This window comes from Triticum urartu, chromosome 2A (assembly GCF_056163025.1).
Source record: "Triticum urartu cultivar PI428250 chromosome 2A, HENAU_Tu73, whole genome shotgun sequence".
NCBI lineage: Eukaryota > Viridiplantae > Streptophyta > Magnoliopsida > Poales > Poaceae > Triticum > Triticum urartu.
Window position 1 is genome coordinate 491920215 of NC_141874.1, and position 22804 is coordinate 491943018.

Sequence of the window (22804 nt, forward strand, 5' to 3'; positions counted from 1 at the left end):
GAGCAACACCACCGCACCGCAGCCGTGAAGCCTGGGAGCAGAGGACTGGGGGCTGCCACCCCTGATACGTCCATTCTGCATCATGCTTTTATATCGATATTTATCGCATTATGGACTGTTATTTCACTTTATGTCACAATACTTATGGCTATTCTCTCTTATTTTAGAAGGTTTACATAAGGAGGGAGAATGCCGGCAGCTGGAATTCTGGGCTGGAAAAGGAGCAAATATTAGAGACCTATTCTGCGCAACTCCAAAAGTCCTGAAACTCCACGGAACATCTTAAAATAAATAAAGAAAAATCTACGCCAAAGATGAAGGCCAGGGGCCCACACCCTGCTCACGAGGGTGGGGGCGCCCCCCTAGGGCGCGCCCCCTACCTCGTGGGCCCCCTGGTGGCTCTCCGACGCCCATCTTCTCCTATATGAAGTCTCTCGATGAGAAAAAAATAGGAGGAACTTTTCGGGACGAGACTCCGCCGCCACGAGGTGGAACCTTGGCGGATCCAATCTAGAGCTTCGGCAGAGCTGTTTTGCCGGGGATACTTCCCTCCGGGAGGGGGAAATCATCACCATCGTCATCACCAACGCTCCTCTCATCGGGAGAGGGCAATCTCCATCAGCATCTTCACCAGCACCATCTCATCTCCAAACCCTAGTTCATCTCTTGTATCCAATTCTTGTCTCAAAGTCCGGGGTTGGTGCTAGTAGGTTGCTAGTAGTGTTGATTACTCCTTGTAGTTGATGCTAGTTGGTTTATTTGGTGGAAGATCATATGTTCAGATCCTATATGAATATTATCACCCCTCTGATTATGAACATGAATATGCTTTGTGAGTAATTACGTTCGTTCCTGAGGACAAGGGAGAAGTCTTGCTATGAGTAGTCATGTGAATTTGGTATTCGTTTGATATTTTGATAAAATGTATGTTGTCTAGCCTCTAGTGGTGTTATGTGAACGTTGACTGCATAACACTTCACCATTATTTGGGCCTAGAGGAAGGCATTGGGAAGTAATAAGTAGATGATGGGTTGCTAGAGTGACAGAAGCTTAAACCCTAGTTTATGCGTTGCTTCATAAGGGGCTGATTTGGATCCACATGTTTCATGCTATGGTTAGGTTTACCTTAATACTTTTGTTGTAGTTGCGGATGCTTGCAATAGAGGTTAATCATAAGTGGGATGCTTGTTCAAGTAAGAACAGCACCCAAGCACCGGTCCACCCACATATCAAATTATGAACGTATCGAACGTGAATCATATGAACGTGATGAAAACTAGCTTGACGATATTCTCATGTGTCCTCGGGAGCGCTTTTCCTATTATAAGAGTTTGTTCCGGCTTGTCCTTTGCTAAAAAAGGATTGGGCCACCTTGCTGCACTTTATTTACTTTTGTTACTTGTTGCTCGTTACAATCTATCTTATCACAAAACTATCTGTTACCACTTATTTCAGTACTTGCAGAGAATACCTTGCTGAAAACCGCTTATCATTTCCTTCTGCTCCTCGTTGGGTTCGACACTCTTACTTATCGAAAGGACTACGATAGATCCCCTATACTTGTGGGTCATCAAGACTCTTTTCTGGCGCCGTTGCTGGGGAGTGTAGCGCCTTTGGTAGGTGGAATTTGGTAAGGAAAAATTTATATAGTGTGCTGAAATTTACTGTCACTTGTTACTATGGAAAGTAATTCTCTGAGGGGCTTGTTCCGGGTATCTTCACCCCGTCCAGTAGAGCAAAGAGTTGCTCCTCAACCTACTGAACCTATTGAAAATGAATCTCCTTTTGAATTTCCTTCGGGTATGATGGAAAAACTGCTAGATAACCCTTTTACAGGAGATGGAACAAAGCATCCTGATCAGCACTTAATATATGTGGATGAAGTTTGTGGATTATTTAAGCTTGTAGGTATACCCGATGATGTTGCTAACAAGAAGGTCTTCCCTTTATCTTTGAAGGGAGACGCATTGATATGGTATAGGCTATGTGATGATATGAGATCATGGGACTATAAAAGATTGAAGTTGGAATTTCATCAAAAGTATTACCCTATGCATCTTGTCCATCGTGATCGCAATTATATATATAATTTCTGGCCTCGCGAAGGAGAAAGCATCGCTCAAGCTTGGGGAGGCTTAAATCAATGTTATATTCATGCCCCAATCATGAGCTCTCAAGAGAAATGATTATTCAAAATTTATATGGTCGGCTTTCTGATAACAATCGCACCATGCTCGATACTTCTTGTGCTGGCTCTTTTATGATGAAGACTATTGAATTCAGATGGAATTTATTGGATATAATTAAACGCAACTCTGAAGATTGGGACCTCGACGAAGGTAAGGAGTCAGGTATGACACCTAAGTTTGATTGTGTTAAATCTTTTATGGATACCGATATTTTCCGTAAGTTTAGCACTAAATATGGACTTGACTCTGAGATAGTAGCTTCTTTCTGTGAATCTTTTGCTACTTATGTTGATCTCCCTAAGGAGAAGTGGTTTAAATATCATCCTCCCATAGAAGTAAAAGTAGCTGCACCTATTAAAGTTGAAGAAAAGACTGTCACTTATAATGATCCTATTGTTCCTACTTCTTATATTGAGAAACCACCTTTCCCTGTTAGAATAAAGGATCATGCTAAAGCTTCAACTGTTGTTCGTAAAAGCAATATTAGAACTTATACACCTCCTAAGCATGTTAAAGTAGAACTTAATATTGCTATTGTTAAAGATCTCTTGTCTGATAATATTGATGGGCATGTTATTCAGTTCGAAGGTGAAACTGCTAGAATTGCTAAACCTTGTGATAAAGATAAACATAGACATGTGGTAGGCGTGCCTGTTATTTCTGTTAAAATAGGAGATCATTGTTATCATGGCTTATGTGATATGGGTGCAAGTGCTAGTGTTATACCGCATACTTTATACGAAGAAATTAAGAATGAAATTGCACCTGTTGAGTTAGAAGACATTGATGTCACAATTAAACTTGCTAATAGAGATACTATTGCACCAATTGGAATTGTTAGAGATGTTGAAGTCTTGTGTGGAAAAACTAAATATCCTGCTGATTTTCTTGTTCTTACTTCTCAACAAGATAGCTTTTGCCCCATTATATTTGGTAGACCCTTCTTAAATACTGTCAATGCTACCATAGACTGTACAAAGAATGTTGTTACTGTTGGCTTGGATGATATGGTTCATGAGTTTAATTTCTCTAAATTTAGTAAACAACATCGTGAGGAAGAATTACCTAGTAAGGATGAAATTATTGGTCTTGCTTCTATTGTCGTACCTCCTAGTGATCCTTTAGAACACTATTTGCTAGACCATGAAAATGATATGTTCATGAATGAAAGAAGGGAAATAGATGAAGTATTCTTTAAACAGGAACCTATTCTGCATCACAACTTGTCTGTTGAAATCTTAGGGGATCCTCCTCCACCCAAGGGTGATCCCGTGTTTGAGCTTAAACCTTTTCCTGATAATCTTAAATATGCTTATCTTGATGAAAAGAAGATATATCCTGTTATTATTAGTGCTAACCTTTCAGAGCATGAAGAAGAAAGATTATTGAAAACTCTGAAGAAGCATCGTGCTGCTATTGGATATACTCTTGATGATCTTAAGGGCATTAGTCCCACTCTATGTCAACATAAAATAAATTTTGAAGCAGATGCCAAACCAGTTCGTGATCCTCAACGACGTCTGAATCCTAAAATGAAAGAAGTGGTAAGAAAAGAAATACTCAAGCTTTTGGAGGCAGGTATAATCTATCTCGTTGCTGATAGTGAGTGGGTAAGTCCTGTCCATTGTGTCCCTAAGAAGGGAGGTATTACTGTTGTTCCTAATGATAAAGATGAATTGATTCCACAAAGAATTATCACAGGTTGTAGGATGGTAATTGATTTCCGCAAATTAAATAAAGCTACTAAGAAAGATCATTACCCCTTACCATTTATTGATCAAATGCTAGAAAGATTATGCAAACATACACACTATTTCTTTCTAGATGGTTATTCCAGTTTCTCTCAAATACCTGTGTCGGCTAGAGATCAATCAAAGACTACTTTTACATGCCCTTTTGGTACTTTTGCTTATAGAGGTATTGAAGTTGATAAAGCCAAGGTTGATGCTATTGAAAAGATGCCATGTCCCAAGGACATGAAAGGTATAAGAAGTTTCCTTGGTCACGCTGGATTTTATAGGAGGTTCATTAAGGACTTCTCAAAAATTTCTCGGCCGCTGACTAATTTACTACAAAAAGATACACCATTTGTCTTTGATGATGATTGTGTAGAAGCATTTGAAATACTTAAGAAAGCATTAGTCTCTGCACCTGTTGTTTAGCCACCTGATTGGAATTTACCCTTTGAAATTATGTGTGATGCTAGTGATTATGCTATAGGTGCTGTTCTAGGGAAAAGAGTTGATAAGAAATTAAATGTTATTCATTATGCTAGTAAGACTCTAGATAATGCTCAAAGAAATTATGCTACTACTGAAAAAGAGCTTTTAGCAGTTGTATTTGCTTGTGATAAGTTTAGATCTTATATTGTTTATTCTAAAGTAACTATTCAAACTGATCATGCTGCTATTAAATATCTTATGGAAAAGAAAGATGCTAAACCTAGACTTATTAGATGGGTTCTCTTGCTACAAGAATTTGATTTGCATACTGTTGATAGAAAGGGAGCTGAGAACCCCGTTGCAGACAACTTGTCTAGGTTAGAAAATATTCTTGATGACCCACTACCTATTAATGATAGCTTTCCTGATGAACAATTAAATGTTATAAGTACTTCTCGTAGTACTCCATGGTATGCTGATTATGCTAATTATATTGTTGCTAAGTTTATACCACCTAGCTTCACATACCAGCAAAAGAAAAAGTTTTTCTATGATCTAAGACATTACTTTTGGGATGACCCACATCTTTATAAAGAAGGAGTAGATGGTGTTATTAGACGTTGTGTACCTGAGCATGAACAGGAACAGATCCTATGCAAGTGTCATTTCGAGTCTTATGGAGGACACCACGCTGGAGATAGAACTGCACATAAGGTATTGCAATCTGGTTTCTATTGGCCTACTCTCTTCAAGGATGCCCGTAAGTTTGTCTTGTCTTGTGATGAATGTAAAAGAATTGGTAATATTAGTAGACGTCAAGAAATGCCTATGAATTATTCACTTGTTATTGAACCGTTTGATGTTTGGGGCTTTGATTATATGGGACCTTTTCCTGCCTCTAATGGATACACACATATTCTAGTTGCTGTTGATTACGTTACTAAGTGGGTAGAAGCTATTCCAACTAGTAGTCCTGATCATAACACTTCTATTAAAATTCTTAAGGAAGTTATTTTTCCGAGGTTTGGAGTCCCTAGATATTTAAGGACTGATGGTGGTTCACACTTTATTCATGGCGCTTTCCGTAAAATGCTTGCTAAATATGATGTTAATCATAGAATTGCATCTCCTTATCACCCACAATCTAGTGGTAAAGTAGAGTTGAGCAATAGAGAGCTCAAATTAATTTTGCAAAAGACTGTTAATAGGTCTAGAAAGAATTGGTCCAAGAAACTTGATGATGCATTATGGGCTTATAGAACTGCATATAAAAATCCTATGGGTATGTCTCCGTATAAAATGGTTTATGGAAAAGCATGTCACTTACCTCTCGAACTAGAACATAAGGCGTATTGGGCTATTAAAGAGCTCAACTATGATTTTAAACTTGCCGGTGAGAAGACGTTATTTGATATTAGCTCACTTGATGAATGGAGAACCCAAGCTTATGAAAATGCCAAGTTGTTTAAAGAAAAAGTTAAAATATGGCATGCCAAAAGGATACAAAAGCGTGAGTTTAATGTAGGTGATTATGTATTGCTATACAACTCTCTTTTAAGATTTTTTGCAGGAAAACTTCTCTCTAAATGGGAAGGGCACTATGTTATCGAAGAGGTCTATCGTTCGGGTGCCATAAAGATCAACAACTTCGAGGGCACAAATCCGAAAGTGGTAAACGGTCAAAGAATCAAACATTATATCTCAGGTAATCCCATAAATGTTGAAACCAATATTATTGAAACTGTAACCCCGGAGGAATACATAAGAGACACTTTTCGGAACGTTTCAGACTCCGAAAAGGAATAAGTATGTGGTACGGTAAGTAAACCGACTCCAAAACAATTTTTAAGGCAATATTTCTCCGTTTTGGAATATTTAGAAAAATAGAAAAATAAGTAGTAATCCGGGAAGGACACGAGGGTGGTGGGCGCGCCCCCCTACCTCGTGAGCACCTCGTCTGCCTTCCGGACTCCGTTTTCTTGCACGATACGTATTTTGGTCGGTAAAAATTCATTATATATTCTCCCAAAGGTTTTGACTCCTGTATCATGCAAAAATCTCCTGTCTTTGTTTCGAGCTGTTTTTCTGACAGATCTAGACTATCATGACGTCCCCAAGTGCTTCCAAGGACAAGTTCTTCGAGAAGGTCATCAACCCTTACCTCGCGGAGGTGCTGCGACACCCTCAAACCATTGAGATGCGTGATGGGTTGTTGCACATCCGCGATGTTAAGGGACCAAAGGGAACCGGAAGCGTGGAGACGAGGCTCGAAGCAATGGAGCAACAAATTTTCAAGTGCCAGGGGATGGTGGAGCGTGGAATCAACGCTAGCCACACGATGCTCGTGGAGTTCACTAACAACTACAAGCCGGATGCCAAGAACACCGAGGAGGCCATCTTCAAGCTATATGAGAAGATCGAGCACCTCCAAGCCCAAATCTATGACCTGCAAAACCAAAACTGTGAGTATGAATATAGATTCAAAAGAATGAGTTTGGCTGCAGATTCGAGGATTCCGGAGACTCGATCATCCTTCTATGATGGTGAACCTATGCCTTGGAAGATGGATGACAAGCTCGCATCATCAACAACACCTCCACCTTCTTCACCAACCAAGAGGATATAATCACATGGGTATGGGCACTCCCCTTGGCAACTGCCAAGCTTGGGGGAGGTGCCCCGGTATCGTATCACAATCACAACTCCTATCTTTACCGTTTTTCTTAGTTCGGTCCTATCAGTAGTATTTTGATCTAGTAGAATAAAGTTTATGGCATGATTTAGTTTTGAGTTTTGCTTTATGATCCCTCTATGTAATCGAGTCTGTGAGTTATATATAATAAATATTAGTGTTGAGTCAAGGACTTGATTATTTTGCCATGATTTTGGGTGAATAAAAGAAAAGAGAAAAGCACAAAAAGAAACAAAAAGTTCTTATTGATCTTATTGAGAGTAATGACTTCATATAGAAAGAGTATGATGATTAAAATTTGTTGGGAGTTGGCAAACATAGCTTTGGTCATTGTTGCAATTAATAGGAAGTAATACGGAAAGAGAGATTTTCACATATAGATATATTATCATTGACATCTTTTATGATTGGGAGCACTCATTAAAATATGACATGCTAAAGAGTTGATGTTGGACAAGGAAGACAACGTAATGAGTTATGTATTTCTTATATCTGAGATAAAGTATGTTGTCATGGATCCTCTAACTTGTTGAGCTTGCCTTTCCCCCTCATGCTAGCCAAATTCTCAGCACCAAGTAGAAATACTACTTGTGCTTCCAAATACCCTTAAACCAGTTTTGCCATGAGAGTCCACCATATCTACCTATGGATTGAGTAAGATCCTTCAAGTAAGTTGTCATCGGTGCAAATCAATAAAAAATGCTCTAAATATGTATGATTGATTGGTTGGGAGAAATAAGCTTTATACAATCTTGTGATGTGGAAGTAATAAAAGCGACGGACTGCATAATAAAGGTTCATATCACAAGGGGCAATATAAAGTGACGTTCTTTCGCATTGAGATTTTATATATCCAACCATAAAAGCGCATGGCAACCTCTGCTTCCCTCTGCGAAGGGCCTATCCTTTATTATTATCTTCTACCTTATGCAAGAGTCATGGTGATCTTCACCTTTTCTTTTTCATTTTATCCTTTGGCAAGCTCAGCATGTTGGAAACAACATGATATATATATCTAATTGGATGTAGGGGAGAGTGAACCATTATTGTTGACATTACCCTTGAGGTAAAAGGTTGTGGGGCAAAACTATAAGCCCCTATCTTTCTCTGTGTCTGATTAAAACTCCATAACTACAAGTATCGCGTGAGTGTTAGCAATTATGGAGGACTAAATGATAGTTGAGTATGTGGATTGCTTTTTAGCTCTGACATAGACTCTTTCCGGTGTTATGATAAATTGCAATTGCTTCAATGACTGAGATTATAGTTTGTCGGAGCCCAACAAGGTTTATGATTTATACTTTTGCATTGTGAATAGATCATCACTTGAACATAAGTAATCATATGACAAAATCTATGTATGTTGTTGTTATGAGAATAATCATGATGCCTTCATGTCCGTATTTTATTTTTATCGACGCCTCTACCTCTAAACATGAGGACATATTTATTGTTATCGGCTTTTCGCTTGAGGACAAGCGAGGTCTAAGCTTGGGGGAGTTGATACGTCCATTCTGCATCATGCTTTTATATCGATATTTATCGCATTATGAACTGTTATTTCACTTTATGTCACAATACTTATGGCTATTCTCTCTTATTTTACAAGGTTTACATAAGGAGGGAGAATGCCGGCAGCTGGAATTCTGGGCTGGAAAAGGAGAAAATATTAGAGACCTATTCTACGCAACTCCAAAAGTCCTGAAACTCCACGGAACATCTTAAAATAAATAAAGAAAAATCTATGCGAAAGATGAAGGCCAGGGGGCCCACACCCTGCTCACGAGGGTGGGGGCGCGCCCCCCTACCTCGTGGGCCCCCTGGTGGCTCTCCGACGCCCATCTTCTCCTATATGAAGTCTTTCGATGAGAAAAAAATAGGAGGAACTTTTCGGGACGAGACTCCGCCGCCACGAGGCGGAACCTTGGCGGATCCAATCTAGAGCTCCGGCAGAGCTGTTCTGCCGGGGATACTTCCCTCCGGGAGGGGGAAATCATCACCATCGTCATCACCAATGCTCCTCTCATCGGGAGAGGGCAATCTCCATCAACGTCTTCACCAGCACCATCTCATCTCCAAACCCTAGTTCATCTCTTGTATCCAATTCTTGTCTCAAAGTCCGGGATTGGTGCTAGTAGGTTGCTAGTAGTGTTGATTACTCCTTGTAGTTGATGCTAGTTGGTTTATTTGGTGGAAGATCGTATGTTTGGATCCTATATGCATATTATTACCCCTCTGATTATGAACATGAATATGCTTTGTGAGTAATTAAATTCGTTCCTGAGGACAAGGGATAAGTCTTGCTATGAGTAGTCATGTGAATTTGGTATTCGTTTGATATTTTGATAAGATGTATGTTGTCTAGCCTCTAGTGGTGTTATGTGAACGTCGACTACATAACACTTCACCATTATTTGGGCCTAGAGGAAGGCATTGGGAAGTAATAAGTAGATGATGGGTTGCTAGAGTGACAGAAGCTTAAACCCTAGTTTATGCGTTGCTTCGTAAGGGGCTGATTTGGATCCACATGTTTCATGCTATGGTTAGGTTTACCTTAATACTTTCGTTGTAGTTGCGGATGCTTGCAATAGAGGTTAATCATAAGTGGGATGCTTGTTCAAGTAAGAATAGCACCCAAGCACCGGTCCACCCACATATCAAATTATCAAAGTATCGAACGCGAATCATATGAACGTGATGAAAACTAGCTTGACGATATTCCCATGTGTCCTCGGGAGCGCTTTTCCTATTATAAGAGTTTGTTCCGGCTTGTCCTTTGCTACAAAAGGATTGGGCCACCTTGCTGCACTTTATTTACTTTTGTTACTTGTTGCTCGTTACAATCTATCTTATCACAAAACTATCTATTACCACTTATTTCAGTACTTGCAGAGAATACCTTGCTGAAAACCGCTTATCATTTCCTTCTGCTCCTCGTTGGGTTTGACACTCTTACTTATTGAAAGGACTACGATAGATCCCCTATACTTGTGGGTCATCAACCCCGCCCCATCGAGGTCGGTCAGATCTTAGAACCGAGGCAGGGAGCTCCGCGCGCCGCCACACGAGCGGGTCCCTTGCCACCGGATCCGCACCATGCTACGCCTGGAGACACCGCTGGAGGAGCCACCCACCGGACATGCGTCCCTCGCCACCGGGAACCCGCTGCCGGCCGCCGAGTAGGTCGAAGAAGAGCACTTCCCAATCTCCACCGCGAGCACCCGGCGCGGCAGCAGCACCGCGCCCAGGCCCGACCCCACGCCGCCCGAGCGGCCGCAACAGCCGTCGTCGCCACGGAGACCGAGGCCGCCTCCTCGAGGCCCAAGCTCCGCCTCGCCCTTCGCTATGGCCGGAGATCCCCCTCCCCTTGGAGGAACGAGGCCCGGCGCCACCGCGGTAGGGGACGGCGGCAGAGGAGCAGCAGGGAGCGGCCTGGCGGTGCTTGGATCTGGGGGCCCTCGGGTCGCCTTGCGAGGGAGACGACGCGAGGGGCTGGAGAGATAGGAGGTTTATTGTGCTCATCCCAGAGCTAACTATCAAGGGAAGTCACTCACGGGAATAGCATGACAGATGATACCCATATTACCATCATCAGTGAGTGGAAAGTGATGAGAAAGGCTCTCCTCATGAGCATAAGATCCATTATCAACCATGTCAAAATGTTGATCACTTAGTTTGCTCTTGCGGATGTAGTTATGAGGATGTGCATGCAATAATGACCGTGTGATGTTGAGGAGGATTCGCCATTTCATCTTCATAACACCGAAATATCGTTCGATGACGTTTTGTAGTGATGAATATCGATGATTAAAGGTCTCATTTCTCCCTGTGGTGGTACATGTTGGAAATTAGGTACATGTACATGGTAGCGTTGTCCTTTGTATGGTGCTAGATATGCGAAAGTGCTCTTTTGATTCGTATGGTGCTAGATATGCGAAAGTGCTCTTTTGATCCCGTGTTTAGATGCTCCCTCATGAATAGTAAAATCAAAAAAATAGTAAAAAATGAAATTTTTTATGATAAACATTGATGAATGCTTTCACTATGTGCAAAAAATTATGATGAAATGACATTCATGGAAATCTGAAAAAAATTGATGCTCCAAAAATGCTTCCAATAATAGTCTTTTTGAAGCATCGATTTTGTGTTTTTGCCCACATTTCGACGAACATCATTTCGTCATAATTTTTTGCGTGCAATGAAAACATTCATCAATGTTTATCACAAAGAAAATCAGATTTTTAATTTCTTTTACTATTATTTTTATTTTACTTTCATAAGAGAGCATGTGAGCTCGAGTGCAAAACTCTCACGTCCTCTGGATATGCAACTTTGTTTGGATATCCAAATTAAGTCAACAAGATAGAACTTGCATACATCATTCTGAAGCTACTTACAACTTTTTGAGGAATATTGTCAATACAAAATATACTAAGAGCATGTATACTAAGGTGATGTAGGTGGGCTGCAAGACACGATGGTGAGTTACTTCCACGCCCGCACTGGGACAGAGGTCGACGTCGGCCAGGTACTCCCTCCGGTCCTTTTTACTCTGCATATAAGGATTGTCCGAAGTCAAACTTCGTAAAGTTTGACCATATTTATATGAAAAGGTATTAACATATACAATCCAAAATTTATACAATATGAAAACTAAAGTCATGACGCATCTAATGTTATTGATTTCACATTCTAAATCTTGGTACTTTTTCTATAAACTTGGTCAAAGTTTACGAGGTTTGACTTCAGACAAATCTTATATGCGAACTAAAAAGGACCGGAGGGAGTACTGTACGGCGGCGTGCTCAACCTCATGTCGAACGCGTTCTGCTCCGTCGACATGGTCGACATGGGCGCCGAGTCGGCGCAGGGGTTCCGGAAGCTCGTTGAGGTGATCGCGAAGCCGAACGTCTCGACCTCGTCCCTTTCCTTCGGCCACTCGACTTGCAAGGATGGCATCACTGGACGGAGATACGCTTTGAGAAATCTTCCTCCTATTGGATGGCATTGTTGACCGTCGTATGGCAGCTGCCAACGCCTCCACGGAGAAGCACGGTGCCTTCCTCGACTCGCTCCTCGAGCTCTTCTCCACGGGCAAGATGCCTCGCGACAGCCTGACAACCATAGTGTTCGAGGTGTTCACGGCCGGGAGCGACACGATGTCCATCACCGTACTGTGGGCAATGGCTGAGCTGCTCTGGAACCCAAGCGTCATGGCAAAGGTCCGCGCGGAGATAGACAGTGCTCTTGGCGGCAAGGAAACTATTGGCGAGACCGACTCGGTGAGCCTGTCGTACCTCCAAGCCGTGGTGAAGGAGGCTATGCGGCTGCACCCGGTGGCGCCGATACTGCTGCCGAACCGGGCCATGGAGGAAGGCGTGGAGATCGGCGGCTACGTCGTGCCAAAGGGTTCGACGGTTATATTCAACGCATGGGCGATAATGCGAGATCCCGAGGCGTGGTAGAGGCCCGATGAATTCGTGCCGGAGAGGTTCCTGGACGTGGCAGATCAGGTGGACTTCCGGGGTAAGGCCTTCGAGTTCATCCCGTTCGGGTCTAGCCGAAGGCTGTGCCCAGGCCCGCCGATGGCGGAGCGCGTCGTGCCATTCATCCTGGCCTCGCTGTTGCACGCGTTCGAGTGGCGGCTACCCGAAGGCGTTTCGGCCGCGGAGTTGGACGTGAGCGAGAGATTTACCACTGCCAACGTGACGGCTGTCCCACTCATGGCCATGCCCGTTGGGGTCACCAAGGACGTGTTTGGTTGCCGTAGTGAATGGTATATGTGTTGCATACACATCTCAATCCAGCCTGACTCTGAAAAAACAGCCTCATATACGACATCTGCAAGTTGTTTGGTTGCCTGCATATGGACTTCCTGCATTAGAGGATCAACTATTAGAGGATCAACTTTGGCATGTTGTTTGGTTGCCTGCATTGTCTCGGCACATACAACTACACGTTGTTTGGTTGCTCGCATGGGATATGATTAAGAGCTAGCACTTGCACTTAGCACACAGGGTTAAGAGCTAGCAGAGGAAGGGGTAGAAGAAATGTAGTGTGCACCGGACCATGGCGACTGCGGTGGACAGTGACCGTGGCGCCGTGTCCGACATGACGAGCACGGAGTCATGGGAGAGCGACCCCGTCGGCGAACTAGTTGGAGTGCTCGCGCAAAGACAATGGACAGAGGAGAAGCAATGCAGTGCTCACGCCATGGCATCGTCAGTGTAGTAGGACGAGAGAGAGGAGCTGAGATGGTCGACGCCGAAAATGACTCCAGTGTAGTAGGACGAGAAAGAGGAGGCCGGGAGGAGGCCAAGATGATCGACCCCGTCGGTGGCAGAGAACAGAGGACAAGAACCCCGACAGTGTGCGTGCCATGGCGGCTTAACTGCAGTAGGATCATGGGGAGAAGGCCGAGATGAACGACATCAACGATGACGCTACCACAACAAGACGCGAGAGAGGAGATCAAGAGAAACCACGCCGGCTAGAGGAATAATTAAGCAGTGTCTTAAATCATAGCACACATATCCATATGTACAGCCGTGAGAAATATGTAGATCTTCTCGTCTACGATCATCGAAACAGGAAACTTGCAACACGAATGTTGTGCAGAACTGCGGGATTAGGCTACTGGTCAAAGGAAATTTCAAACAATCAATCATGCGCAACAAATCTGAAAAAAGTCGTCCAAAACAGGTCCAAAGGGAACAAGAAATTGAGCATGTACGGTCGAAGAAACTACAAATCGATCACCTGAATGGAACCGTAGCATCGATGTGCATCTTTTTCGTGTAGAGCTTACCACGAACCGAAGCATCGTTGTGTAGATTAGAGTGGCATGGAAGAAAGGAGATTAGAGAGGAGCTTACTGGAGGTTGAAGAAGACACCATGTAAACACCTCGTATCCCTCCTGTTTCTCCTCATGCAGGGCCCGCTCGCTGCGCTTCTGCTCGACCTGACTCCAGAGAAACTGCCGATCTTTGCGTTTCCAGCGAGCCAGGCCCAGAGGTGCTTTAAGAAGCGTGCAGTGCAAGCCCGATAGTGTATGCGGGCTACCAAACAGGCTGAATCCTTCCTGCGCGGGCCTGGTCAAGGTGTATACAGGCAACCAAACACGTCCCTACTGAATGCACGTCAGTACACATAACTGTTTTCTTCGGCAAGATTCATGATGGGTGCATGTCGACATAACATATAGTATTATCTCACAGTTTTGTTGGGTAACGTAGCAATAATTCAAAAAAATTCCTACATGTCACCAAGATCAATCTAGGAGATACTAGCAATGAGAGAGAGAGAGGGAGTGCATCTTCATACCCTTGAAGATCGCTAAGCGGAAGCGTTACAAGAATGCGGTTGGTGGAGTCGTACACACAGCGATTCAGATCGCGGTCGATTCCGATCTAAGCCCGAATAACGGCGCCTCCACGTTCAACACACGTACAACCCGGGAACGTCTCCTTCTTCTTGATCCAGCAAGGGGAAAGGAGAAGTTGAGGGAGAACTCCGACAGCATGACAGTGTGGTGGTGATGGAGCTCGTGGTTCTCCGGCAGGGCTTCGCCAAGCGCTACGAAGGAGGAGGAGGTGTAGGAGAGGGGGAGGGGCTGCACCAGGGGAAGGGTGCGGCCGCCCTTTCTCTCCCTCACTATATATAGGGGCAAGGGAGAGGGGGTTTGGCCCCCTCAGATCCCATCTAGGGGAGGGGCGGCGGCCAGGGAGGGGAAACTTGCCCCCAAGCCAAGGGGGGCGTCCCCTTTAGGGTTTTCCCTCAACCCTAGGCGCATGGGCCCTAGGGGGGATGGCGCCCAACCCACTTCACTATAAAAAAAATACACTTCCGTGATGATACGTGTTTGTCACAGTAGGTCACGTTTTTTGTCATGCATGTACACCCATGACAATTTTATGATAGAATCAAGATAGTCATACCTGTGCTGTCGTAGAAGTGTTCCATGACATTACCAAAATTATCATCACGGAAGTGTCCACTTCCATGACGATAAATCGCGCGTCACAGAAGTGCTTTCGTCAAGGGTGACCGACACGTGGCATCCACTGTAACGGAACGCCGTTAAGCTATCGGGTCGGATTTTGGATCCGATAACCCGTTAACAACCCTGACTAATGGGAAATTTCCACGTGTAAAATTCTGATTGGCCGAAGGAAACACGTGTTGCCTCACCGTTGGGACAGATGTCATCCACTCATTGGGTAGGAGGCGCCTATAATAGGTCGACACGTGGCATGGCCCAACAATGGCCCATTCCGGTGAAAAAGGCCGGCCCAGTAAAAATTAGCAGGCCGGCCCATATAAGGCCTACTTGTGGCAGGTCCATTTAAGCCCACGGCCCATACGGGATGTGCCAATTCGGCCCGTCAACGGCCCGTTAAAGATTTAACACCATTGCAGCCCATCGTCAGTTCGAGCCCGTTAACAGTCCGATATATATTTGGCTTCAATATCGGCCCGATGAGATTTCGGCGTGTTAATGGCCCATTTAATGGATGGGCCAATTTTCAGGATGTACATCTTTCGGCATTTTAGCGACCCATTTAAATGTTGGGCTAATTTCCGGCCCGGTGTGTCTTTCAGCCTTTTGATGGCCCATAAGTCTGATGGGCCATTTGTAATCGGACCTGAGTTTCGGGCTTTTAGCGGCCCATTTAAGTGTTGGGCCAATTTCTGGCCCGGTGTCACTTTCAGCCTGTTGACGGCCCATAAATCAGTTGGGCCATTTGTAGTCGGACCTGAGTTTTGGCCTTTTAGCGACCCATTTAAGTGTTGGGCCAATTCCCGGCCCTGTGTGCCTTTCGGACTGTTAATGGACCATAAATGAGTTGGGCCATTTGTATTCGGACCTTAGTTTTGGCCTTTTAATGGCCCATGCCCTTCATGGTCCAATACCAGGCCGGTTTCTCTTTCGGCCTGCTAAAGGCCCACAACACAGTTAGGCCATTTACAATACGACCTGACTTTCGGCCTCTTAGCGGCCCATGCTCTTCATGGTCCAGTACAAGCCCGCTGTCTCTTTCGGCCTACTAAAGGCCTACAGTATAGTTGGGCCATATGTAGCCCAAACTTAGTAAGGCCTGTTAACGACCTGGGAGGTAAGAGGGCCGACCATTATCTTTCGGCCTAGTAATGGCCCATTAACTTAATGGGCCCACTAAAGTTCGATCATGTCTTTAGGCCAAATTAGATAATTTGAGCCCATTACGACGAGCAATTATGCACAGGACCAAAGCTGATCAAGCAAAGGTACGACATACAGGGAATAACGTTGCACATCCAGCATATATTACAGGAAATTACATCCACTGGGCAATCAAAGATTGATGCCAGTGCAAATAAATGAGCAGAACCTAACCATCTACAACGTCACAATCTGCAACCTCAGCACAGATGACGCCCATAAGCATGTGGGCAAGTACTTGCTGCTTTGCTACACTGTCTCTGAAAACATTGATCAGTTGTTGTGTCGCACGACTCTGCACCTCTGATTCATCCACCATTTCCATCATTGCTTCAGCCATTAATTGGTTCACAAACATACATTTATTCCGTTGCATTCGAGATAGAGGATACTGAACAGATTCAGATGGCGATTTTGCCAGGCTTGTATTATTGATAGTGGAGAGTGTCTCGACCACTGCATCATAACATAAATTAGAACGGGAACCAAACAGATTAATCATGAGTTATTGCCATATTACCTGGCCTAGATTTACTGGAAAGAAACAATGGGGTTGCCTTGCTGTTTTCAGAGTTTGTCTTCTTATCTTCAGCAGCCTGCACAAAATTAACACACTAGCATTGCTATCATTGGCCAAGTCAGATAATAGGAAAGCAACATTGACACAATGAACGTTTGGGCACTAGCCTACACAAAATTAACACAATATGGCACAGCTATCATCAGTCATGTAAGGTAATACGAAAGCAACATTGACACAATGAATGAATGGGAAACCAGAGAAGCACTACAATTCAGTAATGTGTGTGATATGAGATAGTACATTCATGCAGCTCAGTATGCAAAACTACCTCGCAGTTTTCCTTACAAAAATCAACATTGGCACCTTTAACATTTTGCTAAAACTAATTTTAGATCAGATAAAGGTTAGATTCACGCGAATTAACAAAATACATGCTGATGTAAAAATATAGTGATATACAACAGGTACTTACATCAGCATTGGAGCACAGAGAATTCCCGCAAGATATTTTTCCTCGAATACGATCCCAATGGAGGAAGTCTTGTATCGTTTAACCTTATTTTCTAAAAGAGAGATGAGTAAGAAACATGTAGAAAATATGATCAGAATGCTATAAAATTTCATGATGCGAGGATACGCACACGCTTCTTAGAATGGAGTTGACATTCTTTTGCTGGACTGGAGCGGACTAGTTCTTTGGCCACTGGAATCTGCTTATTATCAGTGGGAGTTGGGTTTCTCTATGCTGGAGCAGTATCTATGAAAAGTGGAGTTCGTTTATTATCTCCTGGCGTTTGGATCTTTTGCAAAGACCTGGTTTGTAACCCTTCAGATTCTAACATAGCTGTCTTCCCCTTGCATGCCTTATATAGAAGAATGGTGATTCAGTTATAAAACATGCTACAGCAGAGATGAATAGGTACTAAAGAATAGAAAGGCATGACATATTGACATGTATTCCCTCCATCCGGAAATAAATGGATGGGTCTAGGCGTATTTCAGTTCTAGATACATCCAGTTTTATCCATTTCTGTGACATTTAATCCGGACGGAGGGAGTATGATGTAAGAGCTAGGGATACGACAGGACAACACAGTAAAAAAACACTGAAAAACCCACTGCAGAACCAAAGTATTCAAACCCACTAATATGAGATAGTACACTCATGCAGCTCAGGATGCAAAACTACCAGGCAGTTTTCCTTGCAAAAATCAACATTGTGGCCTTTAATCATACATTTTGCTACAACTAAATTTAGATTAGATAAAGGTTGGATTCACGCTGATTAACAAAATACATGCTGATGTAAAAATATAGTGATATACAACAGGTACTTACATCTACATTGGAGCACAGAGAATTCCTGCAAGAATCTTTCCTAATAAACGATACCATTGCAGAAATTCTTCTATCTGTTAAGCTTATTTTCTAAAAGAGAGATGGGTAAGAAACATGTAGAAAATATGATCAGCATGCTATAAAATTTCATGATGCAAGGATACGCACACGCTTCTTAGAATTGAGTTGACATATTTTTGCTGGATTGGAGCGGACTAGTTCTTTGGCCACTGGAATCTGCTTATTAGCAGTAGGAGTTGGGTTTCTCTGTGCTGGAGCAGTATCTATAAAAACTGGAGTTGGTTTATTATCTCCTGGCGTTTGGATCTTTTGCAAAGGCCTTGTTTGTAACCCTTCAGATTCTAACATAGTCGTCTTCCCCTTGCATGCCTTGTATAGAAGAATGGTGCTTTAACTATAAAACATGCGACAGCAGAGAGATGGAATAGGTACTGAAGAATAGAAAGGCGTGACATATTGACATGTATTCCCTCCATCCGGAAAAAATGGATGGGTCTAGGCGTATTTCATTTCTAGATACATCATTTTTTATCCATTTTGGCAACATGTAATCCGGACGGAGGGAGTATGGTGTAAGAGCTAGGGATATGATAGGACAACACAGCAAAAAAACACTGGTTGAATATAAAACGGTATGCTAGCGGAATACGTACAGAAATAACTAAGGCAACATACACGTGTATGATTGGGAAAATAAGATGGCATTGCAACAGAGCACTAGAACAACACTTCAATGTAAAAAACATGGTATGGTAGACAGATGAAGTACATACTGATGAATAACAATGCATAAGATATTCAGAAGCATGATTTCCAAATTAAGCAGATGGCATTGCGATAGAGTAGAATGACAGTACTTGAATTTGAAAACATGTTATCATGAATGGAATAGGTACTAAAAAACAGGAAGGCATGACATATTACATGCATGATCAGCATGCTAAGCACATGGCATTGCAACAGAGTAGATACACTTCAGGACATTATATGCATGTTGTACCCATATCACAGGCCAAGTTAGAGCAAGGACCTTGTGGGGTGAAGAGGATTCATCATCTTTCTGCAAGTCTTCTGAAGAACTCCTTTACATGTTCCATCATGTTGGGTATCATTGACATCAAGTTTATTGGCCTTTACATTGCTCCGTGGGGTTCTTATGGATATATCAGTGTGTGCAATTATATCTGACATGCATGGAAGACAACTAGTAGTTAGATTTATGTAATGAGTGCCTGTAGGAGACAACATAAATAGTAGGACTGGGGTTAACTAGCAGCAACAGGTCTCATAAACTAAAGGGAGAACACAGATGAAAGCTACAGAATATGTATCGTTTGTACTCAAGATTAACTAGATGGCACACAAAAGTATTAAAGAACAATATAGGTAATACTAGAAGTGATATAATACTATAATCACCAGCTTGTGGGATAGCATTGGCTGATGGATGATAACTATGGAACAGCGTTACCTAAAGAACAAGTATCTTAGCTGAACTATGGAATAGCGTTAACTCCTGAAGAAGACCCGTAAGAGATCAGCATGAATATACAGTGAAATGTGATGATCTATTTTCCATGCTTAGATGAATAACAAAGCCATAAATGTTGCACACAAGTAAGATGAGGGTACAACCTATCTGGCTGCCATCCATAGGAGTGAGCATCATGTGCTGACTTGTCGATGGTCGTGCAGTTGTTGTGGCTGTCCATGTCGGGCACGCGCATTCGATGCAGGGAACTGTTGAGTGGGGACTACACCTCCCTTCTGGTGTATGCTTCCCTTGTTGGAACAGCTGTGGTGAGTCGGAAGACGGTGTGTGTGAAGATGCAGATAACGCATAATGTTAAGAACGACATATCTCTTTGATCTGAAGAAATACACTAAGAGATCAACAGCAAGGTACGAGAGTGGTCACATGATTTTATTTTATTTTGGTACTGTCCGATCTACGCCGGATGGCTGGCCGTCTTGTGCCTCTCGGCTGACATTGTTCGGAATCTTCCCTGAAGAGCTAGCGACCAACGACAAAGCAGCCTGCCTCTGCCGTCCGTGGCCCCGGCCAAAACCCCGCTCCCCGCCCCACCGCACTGCCGTGGTTGCGCTGCCCCCAGGCCAATCCACAAAGACTCCCCGTTATCCAGATCCGCCAGCAGCAGTACCTTCAACCCACGCAACTCTAAAAGATAGCCATCTAAGCGCTGCTTCCGCGGCGAACTTGCGGCCCCGCACCCTTACGTTAGACACCAGCCAACCGGCAGCCTAGGAGCTCCGCCGCCTTGAGGGGTGCTGCTTCCCATTGGGGATCGGTTGGCCCAGAATAAAAATTCAGACAACTGATGCCTAAATAAAGTGATTTGAGATGAGGGTGCGACCTATCTGGCGGCATGGTGAAGTAGGCAGGTCCAGCTGCCGAGTCGGTGAGGCCGGCGCGGTTGCAGTGGCGATCAGCGGCAGGGAAAGAGCGATGTCGCGACGGTCGACGGCTACGCGGAAGCACCGCCAGGACTCTAGACGGATCCGAAGTTGGAGCCACTCTGGCGCCGTGAACAATGGCGGGGGTGAATCAGCTCCGGTACGGTTCACGCGGCCGTCGTCGAGGCAGCACCAGCAGCACAGAGTAAGAGGCACATGGCCCAGTGCACGACGGCAAATGGACAGCGTCTCCGGCATTAGGTAGGAGGGCAGCTGTGAAATTGGTGCGGTGAGGGCGCCATGGAGGTGGGGCTGAGGTTTCGCGGCTCGGGAGAAGGTGATTTGGCGCCCACGAGGTATGAATGGGGGCGGGCGGGCGGGAATTGGGAGGGGAGTGGAACCATGTCTTACGGACGGATTTGTCTAAAATGTGAGGGGGAGTTACAGTTCTACCCTTGCCTATAGGCTTCTCAGCTTGTGTCTGTGTACTGAGGGTCGGGTATAGTAGAGTAACTTTGCTTCTCCACAAATAGTGGGCGGGAGCGATTTCGGGCGAGGAGGGCGTGTTTCAAACTATAGTGGGTGCGAGCGATTTCGGGCGAGGAGAGCGTGTTTTGAAATAGTGGGTGAGGAAGTCCAGGATTAGGGGGTCTCCGGACAGCCGGACTATCTCCATTGGCCGGACTGTTAGACTATGAAGATACAAGATTGAAGACTTCGTCTCGTGTCCGGATGGGACTCTACTTGGCGTGGAAGGCAAGCTAGGCAATACGGATATGGATATCTCCTCCTTTGTAACCGACCTTGTGTAACCCTAACCCTCTCCGGTGTCTATATAAATCGAAGGGTTTTAGTCCGTAGGACAACAACCATAACATACAATCATACCATAGGCTAGCTTCTAGGGTTTAGCCTCTCTGATCTCGTGGTAGATATACTCTTGTACTACCCATATCATCAATATCAATCAAGCAGGACGTAGGGTTTTACCTCCATCAAGAGGGCCCGAACCTGGGTAAAACATTGTGTCCCCTGCCTCCTGTTACCATCCGGCCTAGACGCACAGTTCGGGACCCCCTACCCGAGATCCGCCGGTTTTGACACCGAGATTGGTGCTTTGATTGAGAGTTCCTCTGTGTCGTCGCCCTTAGGCTTGATGGCTCCTACTATCATCGATAGCGATGCGGTCCAGGGCGAGACTTTTCTCCCCGGACAGATCTTCGTATTCGGCGGCTTTGCACTGCGGGCTAATTCGCTTGGCCATCTGGAGTAGATTGAAAGCTACGCCCCTAGCCGTCAGGTCAGATTTGGAAGTTTGAACTACACAGCCGACATCCGCGGAGACTTGATCTTCGACGGATTCGAGCCACAGCCGGGCGCGCCGCACTGTCACGACGGGTATGACCTAGCTCTGCCGCCAAACAGTACCCCAGAGGCTGCGCCCGCATCAGCTCTGACCCTTAGCTCGGAGCCAACTGCGCCAATTGAGGACGGGTGGCTAGACACCGCCTCAGGGGCTGCAGTCTCAACGGCGATCGAGCTGAACACCAGCCTAATCCTCTGCGAAGCCCGTGATTCCAAGGTGTCGGACTCTTTTCTGGACTCCGAACCATCCGCGCCCCTGCCAATCGAATCCGATTTGGCGCCGATCATGGAATTCACCTCCGCGGATATCTTTCAGCACTCGCCCTTCAGTGACATTCTGAATTCACTAAGGTCTCTTTCTTTGTCAGGAGAGCCCTGGCCGGACTATGGCCAACAGGATTGGGATGCGGACGACGGAGAAATTCGACGCCCACCCACCACCCACTTCGTAGCCACTGCCGATGATTTAACCGACATGCTCGACTTCGACTCCGAAGACATCGACGGTATGGACGACGATGCGGGAGGCGAAGAGGAACCACCGCCCACAAGGCGCTGGACGTCCACCTCATCATGTGACGTATACATGGTGGACACACCAAAAGAAGACGACGACGAGGAACGGAAGGACGCAACGAAGGCTTGTCCCCTCGAGAAGCAGTCAAAGCGGCGGCGTAAGCACCGCCCCAAATCCCGCCTCGGCAGAAATAACGATCATACAGACCCAACGTTGGAGCAGGGCGAACTACTGCCGGACCACGGCAATACGGAAAATCAAACCGAACAAACCAATTGTGTCAAAGATAAAAGTCTGGATGACATAACGCCGGACAGGCACCTGGAGCAGCAGAATGCCCGTCAAAGGCTTGTTACCACCGCGAGGAGTCTGAAAAAGC

The 22804-nt window shown here is 44.6% G+C and overlaps 1 pseudogene; it reads left to right on the plus strand.

Moving 5' to 3' along the window:
* The first annotated feature begins 10606 nt into the window (after positions 1-10606).
* On the plus strand, positions 10607-12927 carry LOC125537085 (cytochrome P450 76M5-like; annotated as a pseudogene).
* Positions 12928-22804: the final 9877 nt, after the last annotated feature.